This window comes from Dendrobates tinctorius, unplaced genomic scaffold (assembly GCF_039654945.1).
Source record: "Dendrobates tinctorius isolate UK_male_01 unplaced genomic scaffold, ASM3965494v1 ptg000241l, whole genome shotgun sequence".
Taxonomy (NCBI): domain Eukaryota; kingdom Metazoa; phylum Chordata; class Amphibia; order Anura; family Dendrobatidae; genus Dendrobates; species Dendrobates tinctorius.
Window position 1 is genome coordinate 13,536,687 of NW_027361908.1, and position 20,428 is coordinate 13,557,114.

At 41.8% G+C, this 20,428-nt stretch overlaps 1 long non-coding RNA gene across 2 annotated transcripts in view; it reads right to left on the minus strand.

Annotated features, from left to right (window-relative positions):
- LOC141060651 (uncharacterized) overlaps nucleotides 1-20,428 on the minus strand; it is a 141,120-nt gene that overhangs the window by 38,046 nt on the left and 82,646 nt on the right. The window lies entirely within an intron of this gene.

Sequence of the window (20,428 nt, forward strand, 5' to 3'; positions counted from 1 at the left end):
AATCTATCAACAACTAGCAGTAGCCGTGGGGGTTTCCTATGGTGCCCTAGACCCCTCGATCACAGCCGGAGAACTACATAGCCTAAAGACAGAAAGGGAAATCTAAATGCCCCAGAGCAGACCCCAAAGCAATAGGCAGCCCCCAACATATAATGACGGTGAAGCAAGATGAAAAAACACTCACACAGATAGAAAGATAGGCTGAGCAAATGATGGGGCCCAAGCTAACTAGATAGGACAGGATAGAAAAGCTGCTGTCTGTAATCCGCCAAAACCCTATCAAAACAAGAGCCAACAGCTGATAGGGAAAAAAGCCCTGAAGACGCTAGGCTTCAAAAAGACTCAGGTATTTTCTGAAGACAGAGCAAAAAGGAATTCAGCTCACCCCAGCAGGGAACGGCAGAAATCAAGGAAAACAATGCAAAACAAAACCAAAACACAAATGCAAAAAGTAGAGCAGAAAACTTAGCTTTTGAGGAGCAGGAATCAGACTGGTCTCCTAGAATCCCTCAGAGAGATCACCAGCAAGGCAGAAGGGCGTCGGCTGCCTTATATCCAGTCAGTAATTCCCGTCACCCAGTCATCATCATCCTGCCCAGGTGCTTGGTAATCAGCCTCACTACCTTCCTTCACCAGAAGAGGGAGTTCATCAGACCTCAATGTGAAGGGGAAAATGAACTCACAACAGAAAAGGCAGTGAGACACACACCACACAGTGCTGCAGCAAGAGGAGCTGCAGCAGCTGCAGTGAATGTGCGCTGCAGTGTCTCACTAAGCACCTCACTGAGAGCCTGCACAGCACAAAAAATGAAACTGAGTGTGGTCAGTGAGGAAAAAGACTGCTTCTGTAACACACAGGGGCTGCTACAGTCGCTGAAAAACAATTTCTATCGCTATTAGATCTGAGATCTCGCCCTATCTCCAACAGCAACCTATCCTTATCTGCTTTCACAGTAGAGTGAGGCTAAAATGGCAGGCGCAGCCTTTTATACTGCCTGATCACACCATCCAGCCAGCCAATCGCAGCGCAGCCCCTAGCTAGCAAGTTTGGATGCCTCCTACCAAGCTTAGGGGAGTTACACAATGTTGTCAGCAATTCTTCAGCTCCTGATTGGCTCCACGGAGTGCTCAGAGGCTTATGGGATTATGGGATTTCCAATTTCCGATGTGAAAAAAATATCGGAATCGGGAATCGGAATTCCGATATCGCAAATATCGGGCCGATTTCCGATATTTCAATATCGGAAAGCTCATCCTTACTGCCATGCTATGCAAGCCAAAAACGAGGTATTATAGGCATTTGCTAAATAAACAATTTTGTGGAATCACGCTGCCCTGGCCTGCCGAACGTGATTCCACACTTAATGTAAGTTATTAAACGATGCTGGCACTTTATCATTGTGTTTATTTAAGCACTTTAATCAACTTTAAGCACCTTATGCACTTTATTTAGCAATAGCATATATTTAGCACTTTATCCCGTTTCCTTACTAGAGGTTTACTTACCTATATTGGGTTAAATCCATACGGGGTTTACCTATGCTTATGCATGCCTGTGTTATTGTGTTACATTATATTCATTGGTAAATGAGATTTGTTAAGGTGCTTTTATGTTATTTATTAATGCCCTGTGTCTCCTGCATTAGCAGTGATGCTCTGTTTATGTTTTAACGTATTTTGTTAATAAAATTTAATATTTTAGCTTGAAAACTCTTTTGATTCCCGCTTTGCTTAATTGGCTCTTTAGGGGATGTTGTTGTATTTTGCTGATATTTGAGTTGTTCTATTTATTTCTCATTCCAGTGCATAGGGAATTTTTTGTATTTATTAATAAAATATGTAGTTTTATTTGTTGCCTATGCCTCTTTATCCCTGCTATCAGTTATGGGATGTTGCTTATAAAAAGTAATGGCGGTCTGCTCTGGATGAAGATGATGGACTTCAACTAGAGACATCACTGGTGATCATTGTATTACCTGTACACTGACACTATATACAGAGCTCCTGTGCAATATCACCGGTGATCGCTGTATTACCTGTATACTGACACTTTACACTGTATACTATGTACAGAGCTCCTGTGTATAATGGCACTTATGGTAATATTAATATTGTCTTTTTTTTATTAATAATCGGCAGTATTGTGTATTTGGTCACTATGTGGTGGTAATATGTGGTCCGGTCATGGCGTGGTGGTATTTGTCCCTTGCATATGGTAATATTCGTTCACTATGTGGTGGTGATATGTGGTCTGGTTATGGTGTGGCTGTATTTGTTTTATGTATGTAGAGGTAATATGTGGTCTAGTCAATGTGTCAGTATTTGTTCATTGTATGTGGCATTATTCAGCAGCTATTTGGTGGTAATATGTGGTCCCACCATGGTGTGGCAGTATTTGACGCCTGTATGTGGTATTATTTGGTCACTATGTGGTGGTAATATATGTCCAGCCATGGTGTAGCGGTATTTGTCCCTTGAAAGTAGTATTATTCGGTCACTATGTGATGGTAATATGTGCGCTGGTCATGGAGTGATGGTATTTGTCCCTTATAATGTGGTATTATTGTTCATTTTAGAAAATGTATGTGACACATTCCTTTAAAGAAACATTAATAAAAATTATACCTAAAAAGAGTACAGGATATTTTAACAAATGTTTAATAGGTTAGGGTAGAGTAGGACCTTGCCAAAAGAGTCTATCTTGTTGTGGTGGTGGCTTAAAAAAAAATCTTTTGGCCAACAAAAGCTGATGGCTATGTATGTGTGATTGGTGAGGATGTGGTGCAGAACTGGAGTTTTTCTATCAGTGGATAGTGGGACTGTGGAAAGTTCGAAGGTTGGAGGCGGAGTTGTGGCGGAGACTGGGCGGAGTCTCAAGAGGGCCCAAAAATTTTGTTCATATGGGGGCCCCAAAATTCCTAGTGGCAGCACTGGATCTAAGTGGTTGACAGAGGGAGAGAGCTCCCTCTTTCCTTCTTTAACCCCATGCTCCCCGCTCCACCGCAAATTGATCACAGTGTGCCGGTGGTGTGAATCTGTCAACTTTAAAAAACTTTTTAGGCCATGTCAGCAATAAGGGCTAATAGCTTGTGTGCCAGCATGAAACAGAAGTATTGCGGTATATTACCCCAGAAATTTCAAGTCCCATAGTGAGTCTAAGGCCGGGGTCACACTTGCGAGAAACTTGCACGTGTCTTGCAACTCAAAACCCAGCACTGCCGCCGGCACTCGGGACCGGAGTGCTCAGCTGCAAAGAAATACATGTAGCCGCACACTCCGGTCCTGAGTTATTTATGCTTACATTGATGGTTTATTATGTTTAGTTCATTACTGATTTGTGTATATGTCTTTTTTTGTGTATTTTTTGCTTTTTTTTATTTTTTACTTTTTTGCATTAGGTTGTTTAATCTAATTTAATAGTAGGATAGGACAAACAGAGCATGCTCGAGAAATGGACTATACCCATGAAATGTCACACAGGCTTCTGGTAAGCTCCCCTTTCCTTCCACCTCCAATATGCAGCATATCAGCAAGTCCTCAAGGATTTAAAATAATAGGAATATACACCCGGTGAAGGTTTCATGTTGTTTATAGAATGGTGAATATGCTGCGAATGCATTTGATGGGATTTATTCATGGATTTAATGGAGATGAAAAATTTGAGAATACATTGAATAACATCAGAACAAAGTTTATGTGTGTGTGTTTTTTTGTCTAAATGGCAGAAAAAACCTGGAGATAAATGGCAGCAAAAACTTGGAGATAGATTCCCTTAAATTGATGCATTTTTGATCTGTTAATCTCTCCTTCTTAGTATATTCAAGATAGGCTAGAGAACTGAATCTGTATTTTGGACGGTGTGTAATAGACACTGCAAAAGGAAATATCCTTTTATAACCTACCAACCTATAACATCTACGCACAACAGCCTACAGTGCTTAAACATATGTACAATCTTTTTTACAATGTAGAATTATAAAACATCATATGGTTTGTAGCTTAGCTCCAACTGGAGAACATGGGTGACATCTGCTGACCAAACTGGAGTGTAAAGTAAGTATAAAGTCATGCATGATTACAGGTTTAACAAAACTATGGAAAATATAGAGCACTATTATAAATCCATATTGAAAGTAAGAGCATACAAGTATAAAGTGAATGTACCAAAATAAATAATTCCTTCAAAGTAGCAATCATGTTGAGAAAACAGAACAAGTAGAAAATGCTATCTTATGAATTTTAAAGTGAACAACCTGATTGGGTCCTCTCTGACACACATTTCAGCGACTCAAGAGATGCATGCTTCCCTTTATATCTAATTGATGTAATTGATTAAAATAGACTTTTGCGCATTAAAGGGAATCTGTCACCCTTTTTTTGGCCTTGCAGCTGCCGGCATAGACATTGGGGGCTTATCTACAGCTGTTGTGAGTTCATTCTCGGGTTCACGAGTTGTGAGTTCCCCTTCTGGACTCCCTCTGGTGGTGACGGGAGGTGGTGCGGTTGGTTTGATTGGTGGAGATCTGCCACCTGAGAATGAGGATGACGATTGGATCTCAGGATTCTCAGATTGGATTTAAGACAGTCGACGCCCTATTCAGTTGCTGGTGATTCCTTCTGGCTTGTCAGCTCTTGGTTTTCAGCTCTGTTCCAGTCATCTAAATCTAAGTTTTTCTGCTAATGTTCACACTTGATTTTGTTGGTCTATTCAGTTTTTTGTGTGGTCTGCCAGCCCCGGCTGGGGGCTGAGCTGAATTTCCACTCTTATTTATCAGTATTTTGCCAATTGGCTTTTTGTCCCTTACTAGTTCGGTCTCTTTTTGCTTTGCCTCAGAATATTTCAGAGTGCTGATATAGTGGGAGAAGTCTAGTGACTTCAGGGTTAATTTTGCTATCAGAAGTGTTGGACATTATTTTTGTAGGGTTTTTTGCAGGTTGCAGACAGTGTCTTCCCTTTCCTTTCCTGTCTAGTTAGTTTGGGCCCCATCATTTTCTCAGCCTATTTTCCTGCCTGTGTTTGTGCCTTCATCTTGTTTCACCGTCAATACATGTGTGGGGGCTATCTATTCCTTTGGGGTCTGCTCTGGGGCAGTTAGTTTTCCCTTTTCTTGCTTTAGGCTTATGTAGTCCTCCGGCCGTGACGAGGCGTCTAGGCTCATCGTAGGCACGCTCCACGGCTACTGCTAGTTGTGTGGTAAGATCAGGGATCTGCAATCTGCATAGTTACCAACCACTCTGGTTTTCTGTGGCTTAGCTGTTTTGCTTTTTTTCTCCTTGGTGACCCATTCATAACATACAGCATTCTGTAATGCTGTAGATAAGCCCCCGATGTAGCATGAAAGAGAAGAAAAACACGTTATGTTATACTCACCGAGGTGGGCGGTCCGGTCCGATGGGTGTCGCCGTCCCGTCCGGCGCCTCCCTTCTTCATGCGATGACATCCTCTTCTCCCATCCTGTAATGGCTCCGGCACAGGAGCATTGCTCTGCTCTGTTGAGGGCAGAGCAGAGTCCTGCAGTGCGCAGGCGTCGGGAGAGGTCTGCAACACTGTCTGCAACCTGCAAAAAACCCTACAAGAATAATGTCCAACACTTCTGATAGCAAAATTAACCCTGAAGTCACTAAAATTCATAAGATAGCATTTTCTACTTGTTCTGTTTTCTCAATATAATTGCTACTTTGAAGGAATTATTTATTTTGGTACATTCACTTTATACTTGTATGCTCTTACTTTCAATATGGATTTATAATAGTGCTCTATATTTTCCATAGTTTGTTAAATCTGTAATCATGCATGACTTTATACTTACTTTACACTCCAGTTTGGTCAGCAGATGTCACCCATGTTCTCCAGTTGAAGCTAAGCTACAAACCATATGTTTTATAATTCTACATTGTAAAAACGATTCTACATATGTTTAAGCACTGTAGGCTGTTGTGCGTAGATTTTATAGGTTGGTAGGTTATAAAAGGATATTTCCTTTCAGGTTACATTGGGGGCTTATCTACAGCATTACAGAATTCTGTAGATAAGCCCCCGATGTGTATGCTGGCAGCTGCAAGGCCAAAAAAAGGGTGACAGATTCCCTTTAAGGGTGTATCTATATTAACCCCTTTACCCCCAAGGGTGGTTTGCAGTTTAATGGCCAGGCCAATTTTTACAATTCTGACCACTGTCCCTTTATGAGGTAATAACTCTGGAACGCTTCCATGGATCCCAGTGATTCTGACATTGTTTTCTCGTGACATATTTTATTTCATAACAGCGGTAAAATTTACTATTACTTGCGCTTATTTGTGGAAAAAATGGAAATTTAGCGAAAATTTTGAAAATTTCACAATTTTCCAACTTTGAATTTTCATGCCCTTAAATCACAGAGATATAGCACACAAAATACTGAATAAGTAACATTTCCCACATGTTTACTTTACATCAGAACAATTTTGGAACCAATTTTTTTTTGTTAGGAAGTTATAAGCGTTAAAAGTTAAACAGTGATTTCTCATTTTTACAACACCATTTCTTTTTAGGGACCACATCACGCTTGAAGTCACTTTGAGGGGTCTATATGATAGAAAATACCAAAAAGTGACACTATTCTAAAAACTTCAACCCTGAAGGTGCTCAAAACCACATTCAAGAAGTTTTTTAACCCTTCAGGTGCTTCATAGGAATTTTTGGAATGTTTAAAAAAAAAAGAACATTTAACTATTTTTCACAAAAAAATTAATTTGGATCCAATTTTTTTTATTTTCCCAAGGGTAGCAAAATAAATTGGACCCCAGGAGATGTTGCGCAATTTGTCCTGAGTATGCTGATACCCCATATGTGCAGGTAAACTACTGTTTGGGCGCATGGTAGAGCTCAGAAGGGAAGGAGTGCCATTTTACTTTTTCAAAGCAAAATTTGTTGGAATTAAGATTGGACGCCATATCGCGTTTGGAGAGCCCCTGATATGCCTAAACAGTGGAAACCCCCACACAAGTGGCACCATTTTGGAAACTAGAGCTCCCAAGGAGCTTATTTAGGTGTGTGGTGAGCACTTTGAACCCCCAAGTGCTTCACAGAAGTTTACAACGTAGAGCCGTAAAAATAAAAAAAAATTTTTTTCCACAAAAATGATCTTTGCGCACCCAATTTTTAATTTTCCCAAGCCTTAAAAGTTATTGTGCAAATTGTCCTGAGTACGCTGATACCCCATATGTGGGGGTAAACCACTGTTTGGGAGCATGGCAGAGCTCTGAAGGGAAGGAGTGCCAGATTTTACTATTATGGCTTGCAGGTGCCATGACCCACTGGGAGAGCCAAAGAGGTGCCAAAACAGCAGAACCCCCAATAAGTGACCCAATTTTACGAACTACATCTCTCAATGAATTCATCTAGGGGTGCAGTGATCATATTGACACCATGGGTGTGTCACGGAATTTTATACCATTGGGCAGTGAGGACAAAATAACTACATTTTTACCACCAAAATTTTGTTTTAGCCAAAGATTTTACAATTTCACACAAGAAGTGGGTAAAAATGGCAACAAAATTTGTCCCACAATTTCTACTGAACGTGGCACAAGCCCATATGTGGCTGTACAGTACAACTTAGCCTTGCGGAGAGACTCGGGAGGAACGGAGCACTATTTGCCTATTCAAGTGAATGGGTCTGTGCATATGTCAGTGTGTTTCCACGGACTATGTGTCCAGGGCAAAACAAGCTGACATGTCCGCGCGTGTGGCATGCATGTGCCTCATCAGTACCACAAGGACGGGCGCTATGAAAGAAGCGTTATAGCAAGCGCTGTTCCCAGGCGCCAGGTGCTGAACATAGCTCTCATCATTCTTCCCTGCTCTGCTGGCGATCGGTGCGAGCAGGGGAGAATGATGAGAGTTACATTTAAGTAATAAAAGAGACAGCAGGTGGCAGCTGATGGGACTATTACTCTCAAATTGATAAGGCAGTTTTATTCTTTGGGTCAGTATGATTACAGAGATACCTCATTTATTCATATTGCTATTTTATGTTTGGGCGCTTTTATATAAGGCTACTTTCACACTTGCGTTTTTTTGCTGTGCGTTTTTTGCGCACAAAAACGCATGAAAAAGCGCATCATGCATTTGTGTGTGTTTTTTGCGGGTTTTGGTGCGTTTTTTTTAAAAACTGCATGTGTTTTTTTGCGCGAAAAAAGGCAAGTGTGAAACCAGCCTAATAAAACTATTTTATAGAAAAAATATTTTTTATTAATATAAATTTTATTAATTATAATTAACCCCTTAATCCCATATGACATAATTCCCAGGGACGGGATAGTACGTCATAGAGATCAGCGGCGCCCACGTGGTGAGCGCCGCTAATCGCGGCCGGGTGTCAGCTGATTATCACAGCTGATTATCACAGCTGACACCCAGCACAATGTGTCAGGGGCAGTCACGGACCGCCCCGACACGTTAACCCCTTGCACGCCGCGATCAAACACGATCGCGGTGTACCGGGGGTTAAAGGGAAGCATCGGCAGGGAGGGGGCTCCCTCCATGCTTCCCTGAGCCCCCACGGCAGCGCAATGTGCAGCGCTGCTGCGGGGGGCTCCTTCCCTGCAGGCCCCCGAATCCAAGATGGTGACGGGGACCTTCGGGGGCCTGCAGGGAGCTGGCTTCCTCAGTGCCTGCAAAGCGCAGGCACAAGGAAGCCTGCTGCACTGCCTGTGACAGATCGCTGATCTGTCACAGTGATGTGATGTGACAGATCAGCGATCTGTCACAGGACAGTGATGTCCCACCTGGGACAATGTAATAAAGTTAAAAAAAAGTGTTAAAATAATTTTAAAAAAATCGCCAAATAAATTAGAAAAAAAAAAAAATATTCCCCAATAAATTCATTTTTTGGAAATAAAAAAACAAAAACAATAAAAGTACACATATTTGGTATCGCCGCGTCCGTAACGACCTGCCCTATAAAACTATCCCATTAGTGAACCCCTTTAGCGAACCCCTTAAAAAATAAAAATAAAAAACGAAGCAAAAAATAATGATTTATTATCATACCGCCGAACAAAAAGTGCAATAACGCGCGATCAAAAAGACACATATAAATATCCATGGTACCGCTGAAAATGTCATCTTCTCCCGCAAAAAATGAGCCGCCATACAGCATCATCAGTGAAAAAATAAAAAAGTTATAGCTTGCAGAACAAAGCGATGCAAAAATAATTATTTTTTATATAAAAGTTTTCATTGCATAAAACCGACAAAACATAAAAAACGACCTAAATGAGGTATCGCTGTAACCGTACTGACCTGAAGAATAAAGCCGCTTTATCAATTTTATCGCACGTGGAACAGTGTAAACGCACCCCCCCAAAAGAAATTCATGAAATGCTGGTTTTTGTTCATTCTGTGTCCTAAAAATCAGAATAAAAAGCAATCAAAAAATGTCACATGCCCGAAAATGGTACCAATAAAAACGTCAACTCGTCCCGCAAAAAAATAAGACCTCACATGACTCGGTGGGTCAAAATATGGAAAAAATATAGCTCTCAATATGTGGTGATGCAAAAACTATTTTTACAATAAAAAGCGTCTTTTAGCGTATGACAGCTGCCAAACATAAAAACCCGGGATAAATAGTAAATCAAACCCCCCGTTATCACCCCCTTAGTAAGGGAAAAATAATAAGATTAAAAGAAAATGTATTTATTTCCATTTTCACATTAAGGTTAGGGCTAGGGCTAGGGTTAGGGCCAGGGCTAGGGTTAGGGCTAGGGCTGAGATTAGGGTTAGGGGTGTGTTGGGGTTAAGGTTGGAGTTAGAATTGGGGGTTTCCACTGTTTGGTCACATCAGGTGCTCTCCATATGCAACATGGCGTCTGATCTCAATTCCAGACAATTCTGAGTTGAAAAAGTCAAATGGTGGTCTTTCCCTTCCAAGCTCTGCCATGCGCCCAAACAGTTTTACCCCCACAAATGGGGTATCAGCCTACTCAGGACAAATTGCAAAACAACTTTTGGGGTCCAATTTCTCCTGTTACCCTTAGGAATTGAAAAAATTGGGGGCAAAAATATCATTTTTGTGGAAAAAACTGATTTTTTTATTTTCATGCCCGGGCGTTATAAACTTCTGTGAAGCACTTGGCGGTTCAAAGTGCTCACCACACTTCTAGAAAAGTTCCGTGGGGGGTCTAGTTTCCAAAATGGGGTCACTTGTGGGGAGTTTCAATAGTTTAGGTACATCAGGGGCTCTCCAAACGCACATGACACCCGCAGACTATTCCCTCAAAGTCTGCATTCCACAACGTCACTGCTTCCCTTCCGAGACCCGACGTGTGCCCATACAGTAGTTTTCTCCCACATATGGGGTATCAGCGCACTCAGGACAAATTGGACAACAACTTTTGGGGTCCAATTTCTCCTGTTATCCTTGGGAAAATAAAAAAAATTGGGTACTAAAAGATCATGTTTGTGAAAAAATACGATTTTTTTATTTTCATTCCCGGGCATTATAAACTTCTGTGAAGCCCTTAGGGGTTCAAAGTGCTCACCACACATCTATATAAGTTCCTTAGGGGGTCTAGTTTCCAAAATGGGGTCATTTGTGGGGGGTTTCCACTGTTTAGGTACATTAGGGGCTCTCCAAAGGCAACATGACACTCGCAGACCATTCCATCAAAGTCTGCATTCCACAACGTCACTGCTTCCCTTCCGAGACCCGACGTGTGCCCATACAGTAGTTTTCTCCCACATATGGGGTATCAGCGCACTCAGGACAAATTGGACAACAACTTTTGGGGTCCAATTTCTCCTGTTATCCTTGGGAAAATAAAAAAATTGGGTACTAAAAGATCATGTTTGTGCAAAAATACGATTTTTTTATTTTCATTCCCGGGCATTATAAACTTCTGTGAAGCCCTTAGGGGGTCAAAGTGCTCACCACACATCTAGATAAGTTCCTTGGGGGTCTAGTTTCCAAAATGGTGTCATTTGTGGGGGGGTTTCCGCTGTTTTGGTACATCAGGGGCTCTCCAAACACGACATGGTGTCGATCTCAATTCCAACCAAAAACGTCAAATGGCGCTGCTTCCCTTCCGAGCTCTGCCATGCGCCCAAATAGTGGTCTACCCCCACATATGGGGTATCAGCGTACTCAGGACAAATTGCACAATAACTTTTAGGGTCCTGTTACCCTTGGAAAAATAAGAACTGAGGGTGAAAAGATCATTTTTGTGGAAAAAATATGATTTTTTAATTGTACGGCTGTATATTATAAACTTCTGTTTAAGCCCTTGGGGGTTCAAAGTTCTCACCACACATGTAGATAAGTTCATTGGGGGGTCTAGTTTCCAAAATGGTGTCATTTGTGGGGGGTTTCCACTGTTTTGGTACATCAGGGGCTTTCCAATCGCGACATGGTGTCCGATCTCAATTCCAGCCAAAAACGTCAAATGGCACTGCTTCCCTTCCGAGCTCTGCCATGCGCCCAAATAGTGGTTTACCCCCACATGTGGGGTATCAGCGTACTCAGGACAAATTGCACAATAACTTTTAGGGTCCGGTTACCCTTGGGAAAATAAAAATTGGGGGTGAAAAGATCATTTTTGTGGAAAAAATATGATTTTTTAATTGTACCGCTGTACGTTATAAACTTCTGTGAAGCCCTTGTGGGTTCAAAGTTCTCACCACATATCTAGATAAGTTCCTTGGGGGGTCTAGTTTCCAAAATGCGGTCACTTGTGGGGGGTTTCCACTGTTTAGGTACATCAGGGGCTCTCCAAATGTGACATGGCATCCGATCTGAATTCCAGCCAATTTTGCATTGAAAAAGTCAAACAGCGCTCCTTCCCTTCTGAGCTCAGCCATGCGCCGAAACAGTGGTTCCCCCCACATATCAGGTATCAGCGTACTCAGGACAAATTGCACAATAAATTTTGCAGTCCAATTTCTCCTGTTACCCTTGGTAAAATAAAAAAACTTGAACCTGAAGTATTTTTTTTTTGTGAAAAAAGTTAAATGTTAATTTTTTTTTTAAATATTCAAAAAATTCCTGTGACGCATCTAAAGGGTTAATAAACTTCTTGAATGTGGTTTTGAGCACCTTAAGGGGTGCAGTTTTTAGAATGGTGTCACTTTTGGGTATTTTCTATCATATAGACCCCTCAAAGTGGCTTCAAATGTGACGTGGTCCGTAAAAATAAAATGGTGTTGCAAAAATGAGAAATCGCTGGTCAATTTTTAACCCTTATAACTTCCTAACAAAAAAAAATCTTGGTTCCAAAATTGTGCTGATGTAAAGTAAACATGTGGGAAATGTTACTTATCAAGTATTTTGTGTGCCGTATCTCTGTGATTTAAGGGCATAAAAATTCAAAGTTGGAAAATTGCGAAATTTTCAAAATTTTCACCAAATTTCCATTTTTTTCACAAATAAATGCAAGTTATTTGAATGAAATTTTACCACTAGCATGAAGTACAATATCTCACGAGAAAACATTGTTAGAATCACCGGGATCCATGGAAGCGTTTCAGAGTTATTACCTCATAAAGGGACAGTGGTCGGAATTGTAAAAATTGGCCCGGTCATGAACGTGCAAACCACCCTTGGGGCTTAAGGGGTTAATTCAAGTAATTTATTGTCCATCATGCTATGACCGGGGTTACAAAAATGTTTTACCACAGGTAGATCCGTTCTATTTTCTCTTATTGTGTGACGATGAGAATTCATCCTTGTTCTCAGTTTTTTTTTTTCTCGCAGATGGGTTTGAGCCCTAATAGTGACCAAGCTGAGAGGTTGAGGCGAGTCGCCAAACAATTATAGAAAACTCCACTAGATGGCACCCAGCAGTCAATATGAACCCTCCTTATTACCTTTATAATATGTCATCTAATGAATATACGTGTCAGATCCCAGGAGAAGCAGCATGTGTTGCAGATCTGTCCATATTTACAGCAGTGTTCTGCCAGACATGCTCACAGATACAATTCATAAGACTATTTGTCTTTTATCCCTTTTATTTTATACTATTTTTGCCTGTATGTATGTCGTTTAATTATTCCGTGTTTTTCCAACCATTTTAAGCATTGTACTCCTTGTAGATTAAATAAAAAATTGAATGTTTGTTCCTCATTGCACCCACGATTGCGAGTAGAGATAGTAGCTAGCTTGTGTTACCTTGCAGCCAGGGGGAAAGTAGTGAACTGTTCAGGAGCTTGGGAAAGCTGGATGTGAATGTGTACTAGTGTGTTGCCCAGTGCAGGCATCTCGCTTGCCTGGTTAAAAGGCAAGTGGTGGCAGTGTGAAGTGTGGTGTGGATCTGGAGACCGTCTGTGGGCTGCGCCTAGCTGATTGTTGGTCTATTGAGACAGGTGAGTGACCGAGTGAGTGGGAAACGTAGCCCCCTTTACAGTGGCATATAAGGCATGAGTGTCATGAGTGAGTGGTGTTCATGACAGTATCTATTTCGCAATATTTTTTACAATTTTCGACAGTGTTTTTGAGATTGATACTTATATATAGTGTATATATGCTATGCACACACAGAACATATGTAGAACACTGTGTAAATGAAAAAACATATTGTAGAATAAAGTGCTCTCTCCGCAAGAAAAAAAATTGGATTTCGTTTTTTTAAGTCTACATCTCCTCTAACAGTCTCGCACCCCTTTAATCTATTCTAAACTCTGCTGCTCGGCTAATACACCTGTTCCCCCGCTATTTCCCGGCCTCTCCTTTCTGTCAATCCCTGCACTGGCTCCCATTACCCAAAGACTCCAGTTCAAAACCCTAACCATGACATACAAAGCCATCCACAACCTGAGTCCATACATCTGTGACCTAGTCTCCCGGTACTTACCTGCACGCAACCTCCGATCCTCACAAGATCTCCTTCTGTACTCCCCTCTTATCTCCTCTTCCCACAATCGCATACAAGATTTCTCTCGCGCATCCCCCTACTCTGGAACTCTCTACCCCAACATACCAGACTCTTGCCTACCATGGAAACCTTCAAAAGGAACATGAAGACCTACCTCTTCCGACAAGCCTACAACCTGCAGTAACCACTGATCCACCAAAACGCTGCATGACCAGCTCTACCCTCACCTATTGTATCCTCACCCATCCCTTGTAGATTGTGAGCCCTCGCGGGCAGGGTCCTCTCTCCTCCTGTACCAGTCGGGACTTGTATTGTTTAATATTACTGTACTTGTTTTTATTATGTATACGCCTCCTCACAGGTAAAGAGCCATGGAATAAATGGCGCTATAATAATAAAAAATAGTAATAATACTATAGATTAATCACTTTGTCTCCACAATTTTCATTTATAGATTTTCATTTTCTCTTTCCTTTTTCCAAAGAGCCAAAACATTTTTATTTTCCCATCCGTATAGCTGTTTGAGAGCTTGATGATTGTAGAGAAAGTTGTAGTTTTAAATGGCACCAATTAAAAAAAATGCAATTAACCATTGTTTGGGGGGGCTTAGTTTTCATTGTATGGTAAAAATGACCTGGGAGCATAATTCTCCAGGTCAGTTCAATTACGTTAACACCAAAGTTGATTAGATTATCATTTAAGGGGTAAACAGTAGTGATGGGCGAGCACTAAAATGCTCGGGTGCGCATTGCTCGGGTCGAGCAAATTGGAATACTCGGGTACTCGGACAGAACAAAGAGCCCAATGTCTATGGGAGACCCGAGCATTTTTATCGCAATCCCCCCAGGGGTCCTTTTAAGGTCTAAAAACGTCTGAAAATGATGGAAACACTGCTCAAATGACATGGGAACATCATGTTGATTGCCCCTGGAAGCAAAAAATAATGAGGATTTCACTTCTCTGAAACCCCTTCAAAGACATTTTAAAATGTCACATGAATGTAATGCTAAAGGCCTGAAGATACTGGCCATAGATCAAGTAGTTTTGGGGGTTCGGGGAGGTGATCTTACTAAAGCCTCATTGCAGGTAGAAAGTAGATGGATTTACCGTCTGGGGAGTGTGAGCCCGGATGGACTTAATGAAACCTTTGGTTTTGGGGCATTTCTTTGAGTTTTTCGTGTCCATTGATGGTCTCTCTACCATTTTTTTGGGGTATGTTCTTCTGTTTAGCGTGTCTATTGAGGTCCTTTTAGGGATTGGGTTTGTTTTTTATTTGTTTTTTATTTATTTTATTATTAAAATTTGTTCATTATTGTCATTGTTTTTAGTGTTTCTGTACTGGGTCATCTTTTGCTGTTCTTTGATGTGGTCATTCGGAGTTGTCCTTGATTGCAGAAGTTCATATCAAGAATGAAGAAAAGAACAAGAAATAAAGAATAAAGGATATAGTGTTTTTATGTACATAATAAAGTTATTAAACTCATATGTGTTTTAGCAAGAGATTGATGGATATATATATGGATTGTATGTATTACATTGTGTATCTGTAGTATGGCAAGTATGGATTGCAACTTATTGAGTTGTATTTTTATCATATGTAAGCTGTTATGTATTTGGCTATTCTATATGGGCACTATAAATTATAACTAATTAGTATTGGTATCTTTATCACTTTTCGTTGGTATGAATTACTATATATTAATATTAGGTATTTTATTAATGATAAATTTATTATTTTGAGCACGTGCACTGATAATACTATTAGGATAATTGCTATTATAAGCACCTGTATTTTAAATACAAAAATAGTATTGTTATACACTGTTTGCACAAGTATAAAAATTATTACAGTTATAATTGTAATTTAATGCCCTTGTTAGTTAATCACCATTGGAAGATAGTGCGCATGCATGGTCGGCACTCCGTGTACTTCTTGCAGCGCTGCCAGAATGATCCACATGAATTCACGTGTGGGCCATTTAGCGCATGTCCAAGAAGTAGTTTTATTGCTCCGGGGTGTTCTGGACTGGTGCATGCGCCGTAATGTCTTCTGAGCACTTTGATTATTTTCTCACGTCGGACTTTGCACTGCGCACTCCCGGAAGTATGGGGTCACATGATGGTGGATTCAGCTTACTGATTGGCCGTATGTGGATATAAAAAGAGGTCCCTAATTAGGTGGAGGTACGCTCCCGGAAGAAGCTAGAGGGCGAAACGCGCGTCGGGGCGCGGGGATCTCTGCACAGGATCGCTAACATTACCATAGATTGGTCCTAGGTAAATAATGTATGGATTACTTCCCTACTATGTTATTTAAGATTTCATAGGTTTACTCAAGTGTATGTCGCATTGGCGCTTTATGATAATGGGGTTGGTTTGCTTTTTCCTTATTATGTTGGCATGATGGCTTTACACGGTATCGATATTGTGTCTCATCTCTGAAATTATGTAAGGTTTTTGTACCAGGAATTTTTGTATATAGAGTGAGATATGCGATTGTATATTATATGCCTCAGTGATGCCTAACAATGATAAGGATAGTTTACTTCCCCTTTTAGGGTTGTTATAATAACTAAACATGACATTGGTATTTTGCCTTATTTTATAAATTTAGAAGGGATATTAGGTACCTCTTCCATGCATTTTTGTGTACTTTTTCACACTATATACATATACAGTGGGGCAAAAAAGTATTTAGTCAGTCAGCAATAGTGCAAGTTCCACCACTTAAAAAGATGAGAGGCGTCTGTAATTTACATCATAGGTAGACCTCAACTATGGGAGACAAACTGAGAAAAAAAAATCCAGAAAATCATATTGTCTGTTTTTTTTTCATTTTATTTGCATATTATGGTGGAAAATAAGTATTTGGTCAGAAACAAGCAATCAAGATTTCTGGCTCTCACAGACCTGTAACTTCTTCTTTAAGAGTCTCCTCTTTCCTCCACTCATTACCTGTAGTAATGGCACCTGTTTAAACTTGTTATCAGTATAAAAAGACACCTGAGCACACCCTCAAACAGTCTGACTCCAAACTCCACTATGGTGAAGATCAAAGAGCTGTCAAAGGACACCAGAAACAAAATTGTAGCCCTGCACCAGGCTGGGAAGACTGAATCTGCAATAGCCAACCAGCTTGGAGTGAAGAAATCAACTGTGGGAGCAATAATTAGAAAATGGAAGACATACAAGACCACTGATAATCTCCCTCGATCTGGTGCTCCACGCAAAATCCCACCCCGTGGGGTCAGAATGATCACAAGAACGGTGAGCAAAAATCCCAGAACCACGCGGGGGACCTAGTGAATGAACTGCAGAGAGCTGGGACCAATGTAACAAGGCCTACCATAAGTAACACACTATGCCACCATGGACTCAGATCCTGCAGTGCCAGACGTGTCCCACTGCTTAAGCCTGTACATGTCCGGGCCCGTCTGAAGTTTGCTATAGAGCATGTGGATGATCCAGAGGAGTTTTGGGAGAATGTCCTATGGTCTGATGAAACCAAACTGGAACTGTTTGGTAGAAACACAACTTGTCGTGTTTGGAGGAAAAAGAATACTGAGTTGCATCCATCAAACACCATACCTACTGTAAAGCATGGTGGTGGAAACATCATGCTTTGGGGCTGTTTCTCTGCAAAGGGGCCAGGACGACTGATCCGGGTACATGAAAGAATGAATGGGGCCATGTATCGTGAGATTTTGAGTGCAAACTTCCTACCATCAGCAAGGGCATTGATGATGAAACGTGGCTGGGTCTTTCAACATGACAATGATCCAAAGCACACCGCCAGGGCAACGAAGGAGTGGCTTCGTAAGAAGCATTTCAAGGTCCTGGAGTGGCCTAGCCAGTCTCCAGATCTCAACCCTATAGAAAACATTTGGAGGGAGTTGAAAGTCCATGTTGCCAAGCGAAAAGCCAAAAACATCACTGCTCTAGAGGAGATCTGCATGGAGGAATGGGCCAACATACCAACAACAGTGTGTGGCAACCTTGTGAAGACTTACAGAAAACGTTTGACCTCTGTCATTGCCAACAAAGGATATATCACAAAGTATTGAGATGAAATTTTGTTTCTGACCAAATACTTATTTTCCACCATAATATGCAAATAAAATGAAAAAAAAAACAGACAATGTGATTTTCTGGATTTTTTTTTCTCAGTTTGTCTCCCATAGTTGAGATCTACCTATGATGTAAATTACAGACGCCTCTCATCTTTTTAAGTGGTGGAACTTGCACTATTGCTGACTGACTAAATACTTTTTTGCCCCACTGTATTAATTCCAGAAGGATTATTATTATTTTTTTGAACTTATGGTCTCTGCTTTTTTCCCCGTTGGGGTATGTTATGAGTAAATTATTATGTATTCTGTAACTTTTATATAAATTGGAATATTTTGATATTCAATAAAATTGAATTTTTTTCATATGTTGAGTTGGTTAGCTTCGTTTTGGGATAATTAGTGAATTCTTTTTACCCCAGTGTGTATTCTCTGAATGCACAGGAAAGAAATCACCAGCAGGATTGCAGGAAGTCTGCAGACTTAAATACTCCAATCCATAACCCCAGATCGCCAATCGTCATCATCATCAGGTGGCAAATCTCTGTCAATCTGGCCAGCTCTACTACCTCCAGTAATCACCGGAGGGAGCAGGGGGTCTTCGGCTTAGAAGTCTGAGCCAGGGAATTCACAACACAAGTCATATGCACCCCAATAACTCCAATCTCCGCTTGGAAGAAACAGGGAGGATGGCCTTTTTAACAAAAAATGTACCATTAAAAAGGAGCGGGTCTCCTAGACTTGGAATGCCCATACACTTTGTGTATGAGCTGGCAAACATTTCCCCTGTGGGGTACACCTCAACTTTTTTCAGAAAAAGTCTTTTATGCACAGCCTAACCACCCACCCTTGATAATAATGCGACACTGGCTGTAGCTGCACGGAACACGTAAACACTTTTGATCTAGTGGCGGTGGATGATCAGACGTGGAGGAAGGCCTGATTAAAAAAATAGGCCCAATTTCTAGGAGGGGGTCTCCTAGACTTGGAATGCCCATACTCTTTGTCTATGGACTGGCAAACATTTCCCCTGTGGGGGTGTACATATTTTTTGTATATTGGTGACGGGCATCATAACACCCTTGCCAAAACAGAGTGGTCGGAGCATGACTGAATATGTTCACCCTGGTGGTGGTGGACGGTGAGGATGAGAAGGAGGAGGAGGACACCAAGTAGCCAAAATCAGGAAGCGTATATCCATGTTTGGTTGTGAAGAGGTGCATGGGAACACACCTCCCAAAAGAACACTACATTCGAGTTTATGCTTCGCTGTCATCATTTGGTAGTGTCAAGAAGTCAGGCCCAATCCATCCCTTGTTCATTTTTATGAGATATCCTGTCTGCATTTTCTGTACAAAGGTGAATGCGCTTGTCTGTGATAACGCCACTAGCAGCAATAAAAACCCGCTCGGACAAAACGCTAGCGGCAGGGCAAGACAGAACCTCCAAGGTGTAAAGAGCCAGCTCATGCCACATGTCCAGCTTGGATACCCAATGATTAAAAGGCACAGAGGAATCATGGAGGAAGATGGTATGGTCAGCAAAGTACTCCCTCAGCATCTTAGAGAAGATTGCATTCCTTGTGAGATTACCCCGCGCCTCAGTGCATGAGCAATGGGAGGGTCTTAGGCTAGTTTCACACTAGCGTTTGAGCGCAGCGACGGCCTGCGCACGGCCGCCGCTAAGCCCCGCCCCCTGCCGCACCCGCCAGTAGCTCCGCCCACCGGCGCATGACGCTGCATGCGCCCTGCGTCCCCTATCTTTATCACAGGGGGCGCAGGCCGTGCGCAGTATGCGTTTGGCGGCGCATGCGTCCTTTTGACGGTGCGCCGACCTGCGCCAAACGCAACCTGCTGCAGTTTGGTTGCGTCGGCGCACCATCAAAAAGGCGCATGCGCCACCAAACGCATACTGCGCACGGCCTGCGCCCCCTGTGATAAAGATAGGGGACGCAGGGCGCATGCAGCGTCATGCGCCGGTGGGCGGAGCTACCGGCGGGGCGCGGCAGGGGGCGGGGCTTAGTGGCGGCCGTGCGCAGGCCGTCGCTGCGCTCATAAACGCTAGTGTGAAACTAGCCTTAGTAAACTGTCCCAGAACTTTCCAGTGTTCCCCTGCCTTTGCTAGAGTGGACTTGTGTCTGTCTCGCCTGTCCTGCTTGGTTGGCCAATGAACTGTTATCTCTGCCGCCAGCGTTTTGAGATGGGAATTTTTTTAATAATTCAGCAACAATGGCCCTATGCTACTGCACCATTTTGGTACTCCTGTCTGCTTCTGGAACAAGAGATTGAAAGTTATCCTTGTACCGTTGGTCTAAAAGTGTCACTAGCCAGTAATGACTGGTACCCAATATTTTAACAATATGAGGGTCACGGGAAAGGCAGCACAATATAAAGTCAGCTATGCGCGCAGGACTGATAACAGGCAAGCTTTCCATGTCCTCACCAACAGGACGACTGACAAAGGTTTCCTCCTCCTCGTTTTCATCTTCTTCCCTGTCCTCAGGCATC